The following is a 22,743-nucleotide window of genomic DNA, read 5'->3' as shown; positions in this document are numbered from 1 at the left end:
CTGAGGATTTGATTTTAATTATACATTATTACTAACTGTGCTGACAGAAGTGTTTGTACATATGCACAAAGTGAAAAAAAAGTTTCAATGGGTGGTTTTAACATTTGTCCACTTCCACAGAAAAGTAAGAGGAAGACTTTAGTTATTTAGTTAACTAGTTTGTCTGCACCTACACTACAGCTATTTAGGTTTAGTAGAGAGTGTCATTATCTACCATTGATAGGAGAACAATAAAATTGAAAATTTCTAATTAATATCTCAGTTGTGTAACCTAAAACTTATTTTTCATTGAAGATTTATTTAATGAGAAAACTATGGCCACTTTCCAAATATAGCCCAGAATTAATGTAGGTTTTTTTGTTGAAAATTGACAAAATGTGTAATAAGCTCATAGGAGTGTTGTCCATTTGCTGCAGGGAATGCCATATAATCTGCAAGGAAACATCTAAATTCACAGCTGTAAAAGAAAAGAAGGAAACATCATCATTTTGCACATACACATTGATAAATAATAACCAGAAACAATCATATATAGACAATCATATATAGAAATAAAATCTATTAGTCTTGTTCTTGTGATGTTGTGGCTGGGCTGATTCCTTAAATGATTTTCTTAAACTTATACATCTTTAGAAAAAAAGGATGCTTGGATACATTTGCCAGGTTTGAATGATTAGGCACAGACGTCAGAAGAAAAATTTAAACTGTCTACCCACTAAAGTGCTTTTTAATGCCATCATAAGCAGAATAAGCAAAGTCCAGATCGATGTTTGCCTCCCATCAGTCACAAATCCTTGTGATAACACTTGATAAAAGCTACACTTTCTTTATCACAACAGTAGTTTTATTTATGTAGAATAGCTAAGAAAAAGAATTTTAAAAAGAGAAATTACCTCACTAGGTAAGACAAGATTCCTAAGGTACAGGACTTTTTACAATAGGAAATATCATTTGACTGAAAAACTAACTCATACGTCATGTTGCTATTTTTCTCTCTTCCCCTCCCTTACTGACTTAAATGTAGATGTTTTCACACAGACTTTTCATACTCTTTCAGAGTTACTTATTTTAATTTTTTTGTATCAGAACTCTGACATATAACTGAAAGCAAGTTAATCATGATGAGGACTGTCATGTCATATTCTTCAGCAAATATTCCAACTGTAGCAAAACTTTTTAAAATTTTTCCATCTTTTCAGAACTGTGAGAAAATATTATGACTATTATAGTTATCATGAAACTGATGAGCATCTACTTCCAGTTTGATGAACCTCATCTATGTAAAGTGATAAAAGAATGTGTAAAATGATACGTTTTGAAATGCACGATGAAGGTCTCAGGCATAGCAACAATTTTTTTTAAAATTTTCCTACAATAACTATAATTACAGTTTCTGTGAAGGAATGATTAGATAAGTGATAATGTATGGGTGATTTGAGTCTGTGGATTCAGTAATTATTGTATTACAAGTTTTTTTGTATACTGTAGCAATATCATTATATTATGCATTATATCAGGAATACATCATTGCTACAAGTAATGACGATGCATATGTACATCAAAACACTTCATAAGATTTTTCTGAATATTTTCTATTCTGAAGCATTGAGCATGATCAGTTTGGATCCGTTTTCATCTCCAGACCTACTTTTGCAATTTTGTTGCCCAGATGTATAATTCTCAGTCTATAATGTTGGACCTGATTATTCCTATCTGTACGTAAAACCTGGTGTTTCACCTTAATGAATTTCTTCTTTTTTTTGACCATGCAGGTTTGTAGTTCCTCCCAGCTGGACGCCTGCTCAGATTTAAGAAGTAATACTTTCTTCCTTTTATATATATATATTTTTTTTGCTTATACACATAATAGTCTGTATCAGTTAAGTGCACATTTATCTTAATTATTTATAGAATTAAAATTAATGTTTAATTCATTACCTAGGAATCAAATCAAGCATTCTGCCTGTCACAACAAAAAGAATTCAACTAAAAAGTACTAATATGTACATTATGTATTATTACCTAATCCAGCAGAATTTAAATGAAACAGTTTGTATCAGTAAGGACTGATAATCAGTAAGGCCTAAACCTGGATTCTGTCAAATCAGGACCTTGATTTTCCTATCTGTCAATTTCAAATTCCTCAAAATGCTTTTATCCCCATTTTAGAGAGTGGAAGTAAGGTATTGCATACATTACTGATTTGCAAAATTACTTTCCTAAGTTTTTTCCATCTTATTTAAGATTAAACCAACATTTCAGAGCACAAGAGTATACGAAGTAGTAGAATGTTTCAGCTATAATGAAGGTAAGAAAAATTTTTTATATTTATGGATTAGCATTAATTTCTAAAATTAGAAGCTGGCACTGAACCCGTATATTGAAAGAACAGAATCATTCTTTATCATATATCTGCTGTTCATGGAAGGAATTATTTCATTCTTTCTCCTCAGCTGCAGGACTAGCAGCCATTACCAGATAAGAACTCCTGGCAATATTTACAAATTAGAACATGAATAATTGAAAGTGTTTGGACACGCCTATTCATTGGGAAATGGTATAGAACTTATTCAGTCATCTGCAGTGAAATGTAAGTATATTTCCTTTGTGTGCTGCATAAATATTTGATTAACCACTGTGCAAAACATTAGTAAAGCATCTGCTCAGCATGAGACTGAAACCTGCTTGACACCAATAAATAGAAGGAATAAATTCTGCTTGGTGGGAAATGTTCAAAAATTGCAGTCTTTGATATTCTGATCGTTTGAGTTGAATAATGAAATAAGCATTTAAGATGATAGAACCGAAACAAAAAGATGTAGGCCCTTGCATTCACATTTTATGGTGATGTGCGAAGTCTGGAAAATCAGGAAGGTCTGAAAAACCAGAGCAATACTGTGAGCACATTGACATTTTCTGCTGATCATTGCTACAGTTTTGAGAGCCCTGTTATCTCCATCATGTCCCAGAATAAACCTAGCAGACTAAGTTGATATATTTGTTGAAATGGAGCTACTGAACTTGTAAATACAGGACAAGGGAGAGAAGCAATTTTTCTGCTAGAAGTAATTCTTTAAGAAGCAGACATTATTCACCTTAGTGACATTAGGATTTTGACCATTAACAGATATAGTGAGATTATGGCACTATATGTGCCTGTGGGACATCATATGTTGAGACATTCTTTCTTATTGCTCTCTCTAGCTCAAATCAATCTGTAAAACTCATATAAAATATATCTTTAAATGTCTTTTCCTCCCTATATTAAGCTGAAAATACAAAAAAGACAATTTTACCTAATACAAGCTACGTTCTTTGTCATATGAAATTTCACCTCTTCACAAAACCGGCAAAGTAAAAGCTCATCACTTTTCAATATTTGTCTTTATTCTGTCATGTTATTATTGAATTATATTCACTTAATTATCTAATGAAGCATAATTCAATTGAATGAAGTATGTCATATATTTTGTTATATGGCCAAAAAAAATCAAATTTAAGGAATACATTAAACCAATTGAATCACCTCATTTGTTTTAAGAAGAGGTTATATGTTTGAATATGGTATTCTGTTTAATGTGTGACACTGATTTTTTCAGTTATGAATTAAATCCCATGAAAAGAAGAAAAAAGAACCAAAGGGTGAAAGAAGATTAAATTATCTTTACAAGTTTTTTCTCTGTTGTTAACAGAGTCTCAAATAAGAGCTGAGAATGAAGAATTATGGCTGAAGAAAGGAATCATTCCTTTCTGATTTTTGTTCACCTAAAATGTGGTTACTCAGTAGGTCTATTCCAATTGTATTTTGTGTTTATTTTTATTCTCCCGACATGGTCCTGGTGGTTTTGTATAATGTATAATTGCAGCTGTAACTTGATGTCGTATGAACAAATGTTGAAATACATAGGACAGTAAAAATTCAAAGCTCTTTATACTATGTTCAACTAAGAAATCTCTTTTAACTTATACTGTATTGTTCTCACCCAATATTACTTATGGGTTTTATTGAATAAGAAATGGCTTTCTACGGATTCCAGTTGATGAAATCCTCATAAGAGCAATGCATGATATAATGAAAGCAAAAATAAAGTTTTGAAAACCTCTGTTTGGCAGTCAGCAGATAAGAAACACAGTAATAGAGATTCTGCATCATAGCCTCCTTGACTGGATGTCTCAATTTCCACTAAATATATTACCAAGTATGATATACTCAGCCACTTCCAGACACACCCAGAGGTGTATCTGCACACACTTGCTCTAAGCAGGGTTAAGCAGTTTCCTTTACATTTGGAGTGTATTCTGTTATTGTACCTGACATACTAAAACAGCTGGTCTTACACTGTTTTGAATATCTTCACTTTTCAGCCACACTCAGTTTATCTCAGTCATTGTGTAGTATCTTCACATGTTCTCCCAGGAAATGGGAAGCTGAAGAAAAGAAGTAATAAAAGAGAAGCCTAAGTTTCCTGTCTATCTCACTTTATTTGATAATTTAAAAATAACGTAGGCTTTGTTGCTCATAAAGATCATGAGCACTTGCCTAATTTTCTTCTCCAGTATATTATATTGTGATATCAAACAAGGGATAGTTTCAAAAAGAAACTGAATCAAAAAGAATGTTAAAAAATTTATGTCCAGAATAGAAACCAGCTTTAACCACTGCAAAATTAAAAAATAAAACAGAAAAAATGCAAGTACGACTTTTCTGAAACAACATAAATATGAAATGGGAACAAAACCATATTAAGATGAGGTTATTCTAAAAGCATTTTTTTTAGAAATTAAAATGAAGCAGCAGTAGTTTTAAATAATTTCACAATCTATTTTGAAATTCTTCTTAAATCAAAGTTAAACTTTCCTTTTTTTCTACTAAAATGTTTATATTTTGTCCCCTGAAATATATTTTAAATACCTCTCTTATATGAAGTCCAAAATTTCTGCCTTTTATTACAAAATAAAATGTATAATTTAGTTATAATTTAATCTAATCTATAATTTTTAATTTAAAAAAATCTGATTTTGAAGTAGCCTACCTGGTATATAAATCCATATGGTCTTTTTGGTAGTGTTTTGGCTGCATAATCAAATTCATTGGTTCATTCAATCACTTTTATACTCTCTTGTTTTTATTTCTAATCGCTTCTATTTGTAGTTGTTTCTTTTATTTCTTTCCCTTTCAGTACATTATTTTCTGTATCTTCTCTTCTGTTTAAGATCTCCCTGACCATGTTCTCAATTATGACAATCTTTCTTCCCTTCCTTTCAAAGGCATCGAAATACTAAAGATTAGGGTTTCTAAGCTGGTAAATTTAGGTTTCATATCAGAGAACAAAACTTTCAGTGTACCATAAGCACCAATGCTACATGCATCTGGGAAATGTAAAGTTGGCGTGTAAAGGAGGCTGCAAGCAAAAATGTGATGCTTATGGGCACCTGAATAGTTAAACAGAGCACATATAGGTGTCCTGGTAGCAGATAAACATTGATGGGAAAATACCTGTGCTTTTTTTAAGGGTTTCCCTGCCTCCATCATCCTTCCCTCCCCCGGTCCTCTCTGCTTCTGTGGCTGAGGCTTTCGGGTCCACTGCTCACCAGGCCCCGGCTTCTCTCTTTTTATCTTCTGCCATTATCTGTTGCTCTACCTAAGACTGTGCAATGCACCCAGCACCAAGCAGGGATTCTGCAATTGCCTTCCTTAGAAAGCACCTTTTTCCTATTTGTTTATAGCCTTTGAAACTCTCATTTCACTAATTTCTACTCCTAACACCTCAGGTAGTCTTGATATAACTTTCCCACTTGAGGAAATTCCCCACTCTTTTTAATTTCATCTCATTTTGCTATGTTATTTTACCTATATGCCAGAATTGCAGCTGACCTGAGTGCATGACATTTCTGCTCCTCTTTACTACTTGTTCTGATCCAAATAATAATAGCAATGATGATGATAACAATGTAACAAACTTTACAGATGTATTGGAAAACACATAAACAAATAGACAGTATTCACTCTATCTCAAATAGACAGTACTTAACAGATAAAAGAATAATTTAAGTAGCACATTAAACATTATATTTTGCAATCTTAGGTCTTCTATGATACTTACAAAAGCAGGTTAAAAATCAACCTGAGAACCCTCAATTACAGTATAGCAGGTACAGCACTTGTAAAAATATTACCAGGAAATGGAACATTGTACAGATGCATGAAACAGAGCTCAAAGCCAATATTTTTTGTATGTGTACTAAAAATGTACTGTATTTAATGATTCAGTTCTCTGCTGTGCAAAGTGCCTCCTGCAGAGTCCCAAGTGCCTTCAACTCTTAAGTCTACCTCTCTCCAGAAGCATTGGAAAATTGAACTATAAAGCAGTAAGGTACTTCTTTATAAAATAATGCTTTCCATTTGACTTGAAAAGAAATCTTTCAAAGAAGGAATGAAGGCTACTGCTGAGACATTCTTGACAGAAAAGCAAGCTGATTCAAGTGGCCAGTTCTTATGTTTTTGTGATAACAATTCATCAAATCTTGGTAATCAAAAATGATGGAAAAGGAAATAAAAGGGAAAAATACATGGCAGCTAAATGGAGCTTTGAACCAACCCCAGACTTTGTGAAGTTTGACATGACGTGAAAGTCTGATATTTTAAAGCTCTTAAAAGTATATTTCTTTATGTACCGAAAGGCACTGTTTCCATAAAATTGATTTTGCAGAAGACTATTTCGTTTCTTGGTTTTCAGGTAACATTTCATGATGAACTATCACTCACAATTTCATCTTTTATGTCATATTATCTTCCAAATTTCATAATAGAAATGGTTGAATAGGAAATAACAAAGAGAACTTCAAACAAAAATCTTCAGGCACGTGAGGGACTGGATCTCTACTACAGTGAAGACACTTACCACCCATCTCCTGGCAGTCCCCATGCTGTCATGTCATGATTGAATCTCCAAAGCATTGGGAAAGGTCTGGTCCAAGAAGAAAGTCGTACTAACATGCACCACCAAATCAATTCTGTGCATCGGAGATGGGAACTGAGGAAAAAGGGGATTAGGAGGTAGAATGCTTCGCTTAGGGTAGGCCAATGTGTCTAAAGTCCTGAGTACCATAGCTCCCTTTTATGGCATTTTATATACACACACCACTTCACAGATACCAAAGTCCTAGCTGCAAAGCCTTGCTCCTGGAAGTTGAACCATTCATTTTTTCTTCCTACGTCATCTTCACTCAAGCACTTGTAATCCAGAGAGCAAAGAAGGAGGAATATATCATCACAGAACTTGAAAAAAAAATCCCTACATCCCCAAAACAAGCAAAAACTTCCCAGTGTGTTTTAGAATTGATCAAATTGTAAATGCAAGTTATTTAGTGAAAACAACTACTTTTAAAGTACTCTACTCTGTTCTTAGATAATTTGCTTCGCTGAATCTAGCTCTGTTTGACTCCTGGCAATTTGTATCTTATTTGATCACTCTCTGACCTGTAAAATGTTGCTTTCTTCGTCAGAGTATTTTTTCCATTCTTTTCTTGTGTGTGTATGGCTTAATCCTAACACAATTTTAACTTGAATAAGTACCAGAATGCTTCTGTGTGATTTCCATCACTTAAGTCTGAGTGTACGTTGCAGATAATATTATTGTATCTTCAGCTTCAGAGGTATTTGGAAAGTTAAGGTAGTTCACAACTCTCCACTATTCCAAGGGATATTTGGTTTCAGTAGTATTAGAAATATTTTTATCTATACTAAATGCATTGCCTATAAGAAGTATGTTACAAATTTTAACATTTTTTAAGTAGAACATCCATAATTCTTGTCCACTCTGATTTTTAATGCAATTAATTTCTTCTTATCCAGGATACCCCTTATCTCTCCATTCTAATCCGAAGTGGAGATCATACTACAAGATGATTTTGATGGAGGACACAATTCAAGGCAGAATAAACAATAAAAAGAGAGAATTCCCAGTTAGGTACAGCTGTATTCAAATTATTAAAATACCCAGTCTTTTGGCTGTAATAAACAGGGACCTAATTTTACATCAAAATATCATCTGCAGGGAATTTCTTTTTCTATTTTCCTTAGAAATACTCATTCTCTTCTTACACATGTAGACAATAGTAAAACTTCATTGAATATGACACCTCACTTGTAAGTACTCTCTTTTCCCAGATCCTTTTGCCCAACAGACTGTATTCTGTATTAAACCTCAGTCACTTGTCTAGACTCAACTTTCTTTGACATATGTTTTTTTAAATGGTCAACAGTTCTTTTAGTCTCTGTAGGAGATTGAAAATTTTGAGAAACTAGTGACATGTTAAGCAGAATTCCTGAGCTAACAGAAATTTCTCTGTGGAAAAGATGAGTCATATTGAAAAATCCTATATTTAAAATGTATAGTTTTGGTTATGGAGAAGAGTGTGATGCTGGATGTTTTTTATCCTCACTGATGGGAAGGCACAAGGGAATCCCTTAGCAGCTTATGCAAAGTTTCAGACTATAGTTCCATATTTGGGGAAGAAAAATAATCACATTTTATCTTTGCACTGAATGACATATTGGTCTGGTTTTTTAACACCAGCATGGATGTGGACTTCATTTTAAATGGAAACTTCTTATTGGTGTACTAAATGTGCAACTAGTATTTTAGAAAGTACATAGAATGCAGATTAAGTATTTTAAGCCCCTAAATCTTTATTCCACAAGCAATCAAAATTAAGTAATAGGTCAGTTAAAAGTCATAGGAACTCCTCATAATAAAAGACTTTTAATATACTACTGGCTGAGATAATTTTATTGTTCAAAAATCAGAAAGTATACACAGCTGCTTTCTCCAGCAGTGCTTTGAGTATCTTTATCTTGATAAATTATATCATACTCTTAATTCAGGTTGAAAATAACAAAACAATTATCATATAATAATGTCAGCTTTGAAGATTAATAATTCCCAATAATTTTACAATATATGGCAGTTCTATGTTTCTAATAGAGAAAAATAACACATTAGCATATGCTAAAATTTTTATTTGCACTTGTAATTAGCACGAGAAAGTATCATGTAAAATACCATCATTGTCTAAGGACTTATAGATAAAAAGTATTCTAGAGGTAATTGTTTAGTGTTGACAACTACTAACTGAATAAATAATTTTTAATCCTAGGGTTTTGCAGAACTTTTGTCTCAAAGAGAAGAGATATGAACTAGTGCATATAACTATGCTCATGGTTTGGGAGTTCTCTTTCTCATTTAACCAAAGACAAATCTTGTGTGTTACTCTGCATTCAAACAAAACTTTGGATTATAACAAGAGAAATTTTAGAAGGGGATTGAAAGAAATGCAGCAAAGATATAAAAGGATGAAGAAATCATCAAAAGACAAAATATACTTCTCGAAATTCCACATTTTATTGATAGGCAACCTACCTCTCTAGAAGGAATGACTAGGATTGTTCAGGATAGGCTGAAGTTGATGGATAGAAAGCATGATAGAGAACAATAAAATCACTGTCTCTTTCATTTTTGGCCCAAGGGTTTGCTGAGCCACACATCACAGAATGTTCAGAGAAAATTCTGCAGTGGGGGGAAAATCACTCTTTGCTACCCAATCTTCACTGAGCATGTCCTGCTGGCCACTGTCAGGGATAGGGCTCTGGTATTGACCATCTGACTCATATGTGCCTTCTTCTACAGATGCTTAGTTAAAGACATAAAAGCATCAGTATATTGTACATTAAAAATCATGGCATGAATATAAGTTACGAATCTCAGACATGGAGGAATAGCATGGGAAGAGATGCAATGTATCATATAACTCTAATGCTGCATCTGTATTCTTCAATAAAAATATTTTACTGTTATCTTCAAGTCCCTTAACATTTTATGTAAAAACCTCTTTATTACCAGTACTTCTGTGAATTTAAAATGCCTGGTTTTCCTCTGAAGAATCTGTGAAGAATAAATATGTAGTATTATTTATACAAATTCATCATTAATTACGTCCTATTCATACCCATCTTCCTCTGGGTGACTGGATGCAATAAAGTATTTGGTATATAAAAAGCATAGTCCATACCAAAATAATCTACTCATACTGAGCAAGAACAGATGGCTGTAAAGAGTTATGAGTGGTCACACACTGCTTTGTGTGACATTAACCAGCAAAATTGGTATTCCTCATAATGACTAGGGATGCTGCTGAATTGCTCATCACCATCTGTCAGGATGAGGATTGACCAAGTAAGTGCAAAGCAATGAGAAATTTAGTACAGCTTTTCTTGTAAGTCCAGTTATAGGTACATGTAATATACATGTATGTTGCCTCATGTAGGCAACAAATCCAAGAAATCACCACTGATTACCACTGGTGAAGCTTCCCTCCCCAAATGAAACAATATATTTTTTAATGTATCTTTTCTTCTTAATTGGCTCAAAAAACATGACTTTGGGGATCGTGAAAGACTCTCTAATGCCCTGCGTCATCAGTTCCAAACTATCGGGAAAAATATATCTGAACAACTAGTATTGCAGTACTATTATCTGACCTCCTTCCTTCCCAAATGTGTTTAAGACTTTTAAAAAAAAATAATCAATGAAGTGACACAACAGAGTATGTGGAGAATTCCCTTATGTCAAAATCTCTTTTGAAAAGAGACTGTGGAAATGTCATGCTGTCTTACATCTGACAATACTATAACATCTGGAATAATGTTTTGCAAATGGAGTTAAAAAATAAAGAGTAATTTGTTTCCACAGCAGGCAAACATAATTTTTATTCAGAGCTTTAGAATTCCTGGTAAGTGGGTGTTGTACAAAGAAAAAAAAAGTAAACAGAAGCAATCACAGAGAGGTTAGCTTGAAATGTATTTTTTTCTTTTTCATTTTTAAATTCAAACTCCACAAAATGCTTTGGTCTTGAAATCAGCATGACTTGTGGGGCAGAGAGAGTAAAATAAATGCAAACATAATATGCTCCAGGAAATGACTGCGCAGTATAATAGATTTCACTGTTCGGAAGTTTGTCGGAATATTCAGACAAAATATTCTTATTCTTTGTTTCATCCTGCTATTCCTATTACGAGTTCAACATGTGTAACTACAGATGATATTGCTTGTAATAAAATTATTCATCTCCGTAAAAATGTATCCCAAATTTTTGCCTTCAGGAAGCAATAGTGGATAGTCAAGTATTGTTTTAAGACAATAATTATTAGTAATTTTTTGGTCATTATTAGTCATTAGTTTGTGGGTATGAAACTTGGCATCTTTTTTCTGAACAAGAATTTTATATTTAAGAGGTTTGTCTTCAATTACATCAATCACCTTTGGCAGTATTTTATAATGAATTGCATTTTTGGTGGAAAAGGAAATAGGGTGAAAATATTAGAAAGAAATAATTGAATGAGCCCATGCCATTAATTAATTATTAATCAGAAGATGATGAAGTGACTTTCTAATATAAATCTCCACAATGAGGCTTCTGTTAAGAGCAACTTTGCCTTTTATTACTTTAGGTCTATAAATCTAGTGATGTTGTCTCTATAGTTAGCGTAAATCTGTTCTAATGAAGATGGCGAAGTGTCAAGCAATAAGCCCATTCTGTTTAACAGTCATCTACTAGTTATTTTCTTTATTAGCTGTTGTCAGTGTTCATGGTATTGCAAGACATCAACACTGAGGACGGTTAGAATGAACGTCTTTCATCTGGTCAAGATGTTTTTCACCAGCTCAGATTAAGGCTCATTTGCAAAGCTAAACAAACAAAGATGCAACTTTTTGGCATAACTCAAACCTGTAGCAGAACTCCCATACCCATCTAAACCCTCTGACAGCCACATCCTCTTGGGACATAGGTGCACCCCACTCCTAATTTTGAGTTTGAAGCAAAGGTTCTGTTTCCTGTTCCTGGTATTATTTTCTCATTTTCAGTATGCCCTTGACTAATGCAGATATGCTGCATTTTCCTATTTTTTTTCTTTAGAACAGACTGAATATCACCTGTTTTTTGTGAGAGCCAGTGGCTACTCTAGATTTGTGAATCCTACCATCTTGGAAATATTTTCATATTACACTGAAGTAAAGCATTAACTACTGAGTAACTTCAGAAAGGAAAATCTAAGTGCAACCTCTATTTCCAAACTTTATCCCATTTCCTATATGGTCATATTATGCCACTGTTGATTATATATTAGTTAAGGTCTGCAAAGTCCATGAATATGAGGAAACATTTCTAGCTATAACCATAAAGATGTTGTCATTGCATGACTTTTTTTGCTGGCAAAGGTAAAACATTCTGTAATACCACTGAATAAACTCTGCTATATCATAGTATATATCATTTATATGATTTGGCATTTTGGCCTATTGCCTCATAGCTGATCCTTAAATTTTGTGAGATTCAATACATTTATTTGCAAAATACTCATACACTGGAGAAATTCTGTTCTGTCATTTTTAAAGAACTCCTTAGAACTGAAGAACTTCATAGATAAGTACTAGACCATAAAATACTATAACTTCAGAAATTTAAATTCCTATTTGCATGCCAAAGATTCATGCTAAGGCTTCAGGTGACTGAAGTTTATTGGGATGTAAATTTCCAACTTTCATTTCCTTAGGTGCCTAGAGACCTACTGGTCATGTCTAAAACTGTTTCAGTCATGTTAGCCTTCAGCACTTTGACAAGGACACTAAGTGCTTGTCTGCAGAGCTTAAGCAAAACATCCACCAAAAACACTGTGCAGATTAGGTCATAGAGAGCAAAATTAAACCAAGGATGGTGCCTTGAAAGTCTTTCAACTAACGACTAAACAGCATTTTCAGGATACAGAATGTCTTGTTCTTTTCCATTTTCACACTGTGATTTTTGATTTTTAGCTGAGAAACTTAAAAAACTAAGTACTTATAACTGCTAGTAACTACTAATAGTTGAACTTATTTCACTTACACAGAGTAATTAAATATCGATTCACCCAAAGACCATGAGAAACTGATTATATAACTGGTGAGTTCACATGCAGAGGTGAAGGGAAACATAGCTTTCCCTTTCCAACACAAATAAGCAAAATATTAGTGGAAGAAGGAACTGGATGAGGATAAGTGCTTTAGTAAGTGCAATTAAATCAATATTTTCTTAGGTAAAGTGGAACAATACCAAGCAGGCAGATTGAGGATCCCTCAGCTCATGTTCCTGATGATTAAAAGACTCTTTTGGGAGATATGGCTTCCAATCTGCATGGAGGAATGAAACATTTGACACAAGTCTCCCTGGACTGAAAGGAATGACATTAGGTATTTAATTACAAATTTTTGTTTAGTCTTGAAGGTGGGCTGGTACTTAAACCGTAGGGAAGTGAATGATTTATTCCCCTGTCCTCAGCATCATAAAGGATTGCAAGAGATCGTTTAGCCAGTATGCTTGATTTTGTTAACTTGACAGAGGACTATAAATCCCTCTTTCACTTCAAAATAAAATTTGATTTTTGGACTTGATCATACAAGATTCACCCAGTTTCATAGAGCCAGTAAAAGATCATTGTGCAGACTGATGACTCCTAGGTTACTGTCTTTATGTCAAGGCTGTCTTTCATTTTGTCCTCTCTGAGAAAGATGGAAGTAACACAGGTATGAAAGTGTAGGTAGAAAACTTCTGCAAATTTAGGTGAAAAGGTTGAGTTCATGATCCATTATTATTTGATTTGGAATGACTCTAGGCAATTTTACTCTAACACAGCATGTGTTAATATATTTTCAGCAATCTGAAACAGAAATCCACTTAAAATTATCTTTAGTAGTGCAGAATAAGAGGGTGACCAAATTCTTTCATTTAAAAAGGAAAGCTTTTCTTGTTTCTTGTGTAAATAAACTGTTAGCAAATCTCTTATATTTCCTACATATCTCATTAGTCTGACAAAGTGATAAGTTGTTTCCTTTGGGTAGCCAGGCATAATGCAAGTCATCTTTTTACGTGTCTCCAAACTAATTTCCTTCTGTCTAAAAAACACATATTCAGATTGCTTATGACACAAGTCTACAGAAACTGAAAAAGTCGGCTTCATTTGTCTGAAGAGTCATGGGTTTAAGACCAAAGTTTTAACTTTTATTTCCTCACTTTCCTTAATTCATTGTGGACTTCAAAATATCCTGACAAAATTGAACTAAACACACCTAATATTGTAAAATAACTGAACTGCCTAGTGTGAGATAGGATATTGTATTGAATCATTAAGGTACAGTAGTTACCTTTATCGGAAAACTTTACAGTCATAAAGTTCTAGAAATGAAGAAGTAGGTTTATTGCAAAGAGTAAGCTTGGGATGGAGGGGAAAAAAAGGCAAGGAACAACTATTTTCAAAGTATTATTGTCTTTTGCCTTTACTTCCCCCAGCTTGCCTCATTGGCAAACCCATCTTTTCCCCATCTACAAGCATATTACACAACATAAAGTTTATATGTCAGCAATGAACTTTTGGAAGCACAAAACTCTTGGAGAGCCTAGGACCATTAAAGTATTTAGCTGTGTTCCCTTATACCATACTATTTTTAAAACCAGTTATCAAAATGTCACTATTTCTGAACAAACAATGATTTTGATAAGATTGGTATTTAAGTGATATAGAATTCTCCACAACAGAAGAAATATTCTGAGGGTTAAGGATAGTTTTTTTTTAACTGAGCTTGTCACTTTGCTTTCATTTTGGATTTAAACACAGTAATATGTAGTTAATTAGAGCTGCTGTACTTTGAGATTAGGGTGGTACTAAAATTAGTTGAAAGCCTCATTTGAGGCAAAGGAAAACATTAATCAAAAGTATTTTTAAATAGTCTTAGTGGTAGTGGTGCATATTTTTGAAATCACAATTTCACATCTCAAATAGGAAAGGAGTAAGACACTGACAAAAGTAAAAAATCAAAGAAACATGTAAATGGGAGTATGACCATCAAGTGGGACCATAGTGATGACCAGAATCCGTAAACATAATGACCTCAACAAACCAATATTATTTAAAATACAAAGAATATAGCTCAGATAAGAAGCTGCACTGTACCTAGATCTTATGATCTCTTCCAATACAGTTTTTTATTGTCTGTCATAAATTAAAGCTTTCTTCTTCTTTTGTCATAAATTAAAGCGTTCGTCTTCTTTCCGTGTAGACTTCTAAGTCTACACGGAAATTGTGTGATGGTGTAGGAGAGATGAGATATCAGATGAAGGCAAGTATTTGGAGGAAATTGAATATGGTCTCTACCAATTGTAATCAGAATAAGTCCGATTACCTTACTTCAGGTAAGGTTTCTTGCCTACTTGCTTACTTGAGTCTTATTTTATTCCCTTTAAATAATGCCAAATTTATTTCAGATGAAGAGCTGTTGCCAAATACTGTCATAATATAGTTATCTCAAAATTTAGAATTTCTGTTCTACTGGTATTTTGAAGTATAATGATGGTCCAAATTAGCATAAATTTGTATACTTAGCTAAATATTTGAAATTTACTTCTATATCTTTTTAAAATAACTCATATAGATAAAGAGAAGCATTTGGTTTCAAATTTTAAGATTTTCATAAATAATGTATTAAATACAGAGAGGAGAAGTTGTTTTGAAGAAAAAAAATTAAAAAACTGAATTTCTTCCTCAGTAGAATTTCTACTGAGTTGTCATATTTCTATGTAATGTTTTGATTTTTATGAGTATGTTCCAGATATTTGACCTGAAACACTTATAGTAAGTCTTTAAATATTTAGTGTCTTTTTTAAGCCCTGGTTCTTCATATTCTGTAATCCAATACAAATTTTAGATATGGAAGAGAGAAACATCAAATTTGTACTTGAAATAAGGATTCTTTTAGAGTTTTGTATGTTGCATTTGAATATAATAAATATTCAATATTATAGGTCTCCTACTTTCAAAATAAATTATTGGCAATTAAACTGAACCTGAGTGGTGACTAATTCAATTGATGCAATTCTCTAGATATATCAGCTAAATGTAACTATTATACTTTAAAATTACTTAGAATTATTTTCTTTGCTTGACAATGCTGTTTATATCTGTATTTATTACCCATAAAAACTTAAACTTGTAGTAATATTATTTTTTCTTTTACAGACAAAGAAATAGCATGGAAAAAAATTCTGAGTTTAAAAAACAATTTGAAACACTTTACAGAATGACAGTGTGAGATATTTTAAAGTGTCAGCCAGCTGAATCTGCAGGGGGTAAATTGTCCTTGAAAGATGTAAAGGCAGTTTAAAGGGGAATTTATAATCCCTCTCTTGGGTTTGACAATACTAATTTGTCTCAACTATTTTAGAAGTGCCCTGGCCACAGTGACACTTTCCTAGGTGAATTCTAATAAGATGATACTGTCTCATTAAATGACATGACATTCAGCAGAGAAGAGTAACTTAAAAGCGATTGTCATGGAATATAAGGTGATCTGATATTAATAAATGACAATTGCATGTAGTTGACGAGACCAGAATAATTATTCTGCAAACAAAACATAACACATTGTGTGTAAAGGCAATGCCATATTTCTAACCGATATATAGAACTGTACAGCATTGTTTTCTCACCTAGATTAGTGGTTTTCCACTATCTATGAACTGCTGAGAGGTCATGTCAGTCATTAGATTTCCAATGTTGTGAGTGTTTGGTGTCATTCTTACCTGTAGGCAAGTATTACCAGTCTGACTACTGTCATATTCTTAGAATGAATCATTTTAAGAAGCACTGCCATAGCTTTCTAAAGGTATATATCACTTAAACAGATCTTGACAGCAAGGCTGATTTGATTCTTTCTTTGGGATTCTGGAGAATGATTCCTAAGTAGGCTGAGGGTTTGAGATATTAAGCAGAAAGATCAAGAAAGTGCAGTTTATTATCTGTCCAGATGATAGAAAGAAACAAAAACAACCAACAGCCACACTTTCCATTGAGGTGAAAGAAGGGCTGAGTACTGTAATTTGATAACAGTTATCTTTTTGCTCAGCAGTAAGGAGAGTATTTTTTCATTTGTTGGCTGCCATAATGCCAGTGTTAGTATTTTCATTTATTAAGGCTTTCTCAAGGCTATTTCTACAGGGTCATTTCAGTCCTAGGATAACTGGCAACAGAAAGTCATTCATTAGAAAATATTCAAGTTACTGTGCACATAGATAATCCATATATTTTTTTTAGGAACCCAATAGTGCTTTTACTGGACTGGCTTCAGATCAATATTGTTCTGGGAAGATATTTGTACTTATTATGCCACTCTTACCTCAGCATAAGATTGACAAGTTCAGTGGCAGTAATTCTTACTTAGAGTGTGGTATCGCAAGGAAAAAGAGAATTACTCCCAGCTGGATGAAAGAAGTTTTAGAACAATATTTGAAACAGTAATTATTTTAAATATTTTAAACTACTAAAGTAATTCAGGGACAACAGGGTTTTTTCTGATTTTTACATTAGATCCTATTGAAAATGTATAGGTGCTAAGGAACCTGTGAATTCTTTTATGTATCACTGAACCGTATCTGTCCTCTCCAAGAACTGTGAAGCATCCTGTGCATTGGATTATTGACTCTCATCATCCAAGGTAGCAGAAAACTTTGCCTGAGCTGTGCTCATAAGATGCCAAACACATATAAATTATAGAAACATATTTCAGTCCATTTCAACCCAAGATATTAAGACTTTTATTTTACTGGTAAAAGTTGACAATGGTCAAAGATAGTGAATGACAATAGATTGACTAGGACAACATTACAACTGATCTAACAATGTCAGGGTGGTTCATTCTATTTTGAGTACAGATTCTAGGTAGCAGTTCATGTGGGGAATAAAAGAACTTGTATCTCCTATATAGTTGCAGGAAGTTCAGGACACCTGCAGCAAGCAGAGATACAGATGTGGAGTTCACAGATATCCTTACTCTATTTGAAAGGAACAAACCAGTATCAACTACCATTTTGGTCTCTTCTCTTAACATTCACTTCTCTTCAAGTGCTTCTACTTGAAAACTGCCAGTGATCTGAATTATGGCAGTACAGTCTGTGAAGAAAGAATTTCTTTTAGGAAATCAAAATCACTTTGGCACTTCTGAGTCAAAAGCCAAGTGTTATATTCTACTGGAAAAATTATCAGTTCACACACTGCTTGCAACACCAGTGCCATCAGTGTCAGAGACCTCTCACCAAGAAGCCAGATTCACTAGCTTGAAATTCCAAACAATTTCAGTCTTTGTGGTATAAACACATTCTGTTTCTGTATAAGGTCTGAATGCATTTTAAAAATTTAAGGGTAAACATGATTTTTATAAAGCACTATGCTATAGTAACTCCTACTTTAGCCTGAATAGCTGTGATTTAATAAAATCCTTTCTTTCAAAACATATTTTGTTTCAATTTCCCGATTTTTTTCTAGCAGAGAGTGCTTTATACTCTTTCAGAAAATTGTTCCTTCAGTCTGAATGTGTCTTTTACCTTGATAGGATGGATCCGTGGTGAGTGCTAAGGGAGCTGGTTGATGTCATTGCTAGGCCACTCACAATTACCTTTGAAAGGTCATGGGAGTTGAAAGAGATTCCCGAGGACTTGAAGACTTCTGCCTTCAAGAAGGGCAAGAAAGGAGAACCAAGGAACTACAGTGTGATCAGTCTCATCTTGATCCCTTGAAAGGTGATGGGGCAAGTAGTCCTGGAAGCGATTTCCAAATCTATTAAGAAGGTTTGATGACCAAGTCACTAAGAAGGTGACTGCAAATAGTCAGCATGGACTGACTGAGAAGCCAGATCTGACCAGCCTGATAGGTCAGACACTGCTGGTGTGCTCCAGGGGCTCATTCCAGGAAAGTAATGTCTTATCTCTTCATTAATGACCTGAACAATGAGACAGACTGCACTCTCATGAAGTGTGATGATGCAGACTTGGGAGGAGTGGCTGATATACCAGGTGGGTGTGCTCCCATTCAGAGGGACTTCAGCAGGCTGAAGAGGTGGTCTGGCAGAAAACAGGTGAACAAAGTAAACAAAGTAGAAAGCCAAGTCCTGCACTTAAGCAGGAATAGTTTTGTGCATCAGTGCACACAGTGCAGTAGAGGCCAACCAGCTGGAAAGCTGTTTTACAGAAAAGATCTTGGGAATACCTGTAGACAGCAACTAGTCAGAAGCCAGCAATGTGCCCTTTTAGAGAAGATGGCTCCTGTGCTGTATTAGGAAGATTGTCACCAGCAGGTTTAGGGAGGTGACCCTTCCCCTCTACCCAGCACCAGTAAGGCATATCCCAGTAGAAGTGGGTGGTCAAAAACTAAGCGATCCCAGGTATGGGGTAGAAGTTGGAATCCTTTATTGAACAAGTGAACACAATTTAAGGGCCTTGGAGGCTGGACATGTTAACGAGGAGGACAAGCTATGTTAATGAGGGAATTACAGAAGTTTTTACTACAGTTGCCCAATGGGTTAATATTTCCCTCAGTCAGGATTACATGGAGGGAAAGGGATTAAAGGGTTTAGACATGGTCTGATACAATCATCTCAAGGTCCTTTCTAATTTTTTGCAAGGGCCAGGCTAATCCATAAGTTTAAACTTTAACAGGTCTTGTGAGGCGAGTCCAATCCTTCAGGTCACGGAATTCTCCCAGCCCCTGTTTTCCAAGGTTTATGCATTGACCCATTAAGCTCCTTTCTGCAGATGTTATATTTTGGGATCCAACAAGTAGAAGCATCATGGACATACTGGAACAAGTTCAGAAACAATTAGGACTTGGAGCATCTGACATACAAGATGCAGCTGAGAGAGCTTGTGTTGTTCAGCCTGATCAGTGAATGTTCAGGGAACTCTTATCCATGTATATAAATACCTGCTGGGGAACTAAAGAAGATGGAGACAAACTTTTCTCAGTGGTGCCTAGTGAGGCAACAGGCACAAACTGAAACAGAAGAAATTCCACTTAAACATCAAAAACACCAGTATCCAATCTTGGAGACATTCAAAATCCCACTGTATACCTCCCTTAGCAATCTGCTCTAGCTCCCTCTGCTGTGAGCACAGGAGTTAGACTAGATGATGTCTAGAGGTGCCTTCCAACCTCAGTAATTCTGTGATTCAGTCGCTTTTAATGAGCCATTGTTATAGACTTGTCTACTCAATTTACTTGAGCCTTAAGTTTTTACTTTTCAAATTCTACTTTTGTATGATAAAGTCATCCTCATTCTTTTACAAGGGAAGTCTGATTAAAGTTGTTATTTTCCATATAGATAGCTAAGTGCAACCTCACCGCGCATTGCGTAATGCTGATATAAGTTCTGTTGCTGTTCAGAAGCAATAGGAACATATTAGCAAGAATGAAGAAAACATTTGAAAATGAAAAACATGAAAAAAAAATTAACTTCTTTCTATTTATAAATTTATTTCAGCCAATTCTTTATTAAATAAGCTGAGATCATATTTGCTATAGAATGGAAATGAAAGCAAATATTACTTGTGGTTGAAAAATTATATATTTATGCCACCAGTGTGTGATATTGAAACTGCCAGGAAAATAGCAACCAGTGAGACACTATTCTTAAAACAGACATTACAGCCATTGATTTTTCAAATTGATTTTTATGAATTGAAAAATAAACTCTTGTGCATAGAAAAAAATACGCTAAGTATAAAACACCTTGCCCATTGATATGGATAGAAATGGTGAGTAGCAGAGCAAAAAAAAAAAAAAACAAAGAGAAATAATCATTTGGAAAAGAAACTTAGCGTATTTATTTTCTCTGAAGAGCCTGTTGCCACAGGTTACCTCTTGTCCAGTAATTACTGGCTTCAATTATCAAGAGCTTTTAGCTTTGAAAGCTCAAGATCTCTATAATGTGCATCTTTCACTTGTTTCTAGTAGGCATAGGCATGAACATAATATAGGTCTTGAAAATATACCTGTATGATTATGAGTTACCTTCCTTTAGTGCTTTTCAGAATGAGTTTTGTTTTTACAGTATGACTAGGCGAAAGGATGCAAACCAACTCTAAGCCATCAGCTAGAAACAGATGTGTTTGTGGCCATACTGTCAGCCACAACAACAGTAATGCAGCTGCATGCCTTCTGATTCAATCCTTCTCAGTTGAGGTCCTGCACAACTGCATAGCTGACTCATACCTGGCCATCCAGGTACATCTTTCTGCAACAGATCAGGTAGATCTACTGCTCCCTAGGCATACACAGGCAGTAAAAGATAAATGAATGATGTGATAGAGCATACAATTGCTGCACAGCAGCAATGTCTGGGGAAACAGCATTCCATTGTGTTTGCAAAATCCAGTGAACTTTAATACAGCCTGAAGCACTCACATGGAAACACCAAAGAGCTGCCGGAAAATAGTACCATTTATTTTTGTATCTTTCAGAGTGTGAGCACCTGCAATATAGCTGGGGTGGGAGACAAAACTCCCTGAAGTAGTTTGTTTATGTCAAGTAGATTTCTTACTATGCAATGTGGATAGCAGCAGGTGAGAGAGGGCAGAGTCTTTGGTCCAGGAGAGGATGGTTGCACTGTAAGTCAGTTAAGGAAAAAGTCTGAGATGATGCATGTTCCCTGTGAGCACAAGTCCCTGAGGAAAGTGAGCAGATCATATTAAAGCCTGCAGCTATAGGAAAGGAGCTGGTGCATGAAGCAATAAGAGATCCCCTTTCCCACCACAAGAAACTCCAACAACATAGTAAGGGACTTAAGCAGAGAAAGGTAAATTTAGATAAATTAATCACTACATAAACCTTCCCCAAAGTGTATGGCTTGGCTCAAGTCAGAGTGAGACTGTGCTACTCTATAGGTTACAAACTATGGTCAGGTTGTTCAGAAAGCATGGAAGTGATGGTGCTACAGATACACACTTTTAAAAATGAAAGGAGAAGCACCGACTAAAAGATCTCAACAGAAAGGTAGTAATTAAACTACCAAATTTGTCACTCACAAAAGTTGATATTTAAATGCAAAGGTTTGTATCTGTTTGTGTGATTTTTGTGCAGCTTATTCAAATATCGATGCTATAGGGGTTTGAAAATTTTTGAATGACCCACACAGTCTGTAAATGTCACCTTAGTACACTTATACCACAAATGATTGCTGTGGTTCAAGATGAAATATATGTTTCCAGAAACTCTAGAAAACCTCCAGCTTTAATTCTTGTATTGCTATGAGCCTTTTAACCAAAATAGTTTCATCACTCTCCTGGGAGCACAAATAAATTGAAAACAGTATGCATGTTTTATTTGGTAAGTAAATTGTCATAACACAACCCTGAGCACCATAATAAATCAGCAGATAACAGGGTTCTGTATTTATTAACATGATAAAACAGACTAACATATTGAGCTCTAAATTGCCACCTGATTTTGTGAAATTGAGTGTAAATGGCCGGTATATAATATCACAACAAAAAATTTATAAACGTGTCTAATGCACAGGTTCTCTCTGAATAATGGGGATGACAGAACCCCAATGTTCCAGATGTCTCTTTCCAGAGCTAAAGCCAAAACTCTTTCTAAAAACTCTCATAGATCTAAATCTTTAATTTGCTTGTTTAATGACCTGAGTTAATCTGGGAACCCATCTGAATTTTCTGCTAACAAGCAAGAGAACTATACTTTGGCTGTTTTGGGGCAGCAGGGAACATTACTCTTTCTGACTTCTGAACTTTCAGCCCTTCTGAAAGAAAAAGTGAGGGACACTACTGAGGCATGACCATTCAATCCCAGCATATGTTAGCTTCAATTTG

The sequence above is a fragment of the Corapipo altera genome, unplaced genomic scaffold (assembly GCF_003945725.1).
Source record: "Corapipo altera isolate COAL_440 unplaced genomic scaffold, ASM394572v1 1, whole genome shotgun sequence".
Lineage (NCBI taxonomy): Eukaryota > Metazoa > Chordata > Aves > Passeriformes > Pipridae > Corapipo > Corapipo altera.
Note: the sequence above shows the minus strand (reverse complement) of the source record.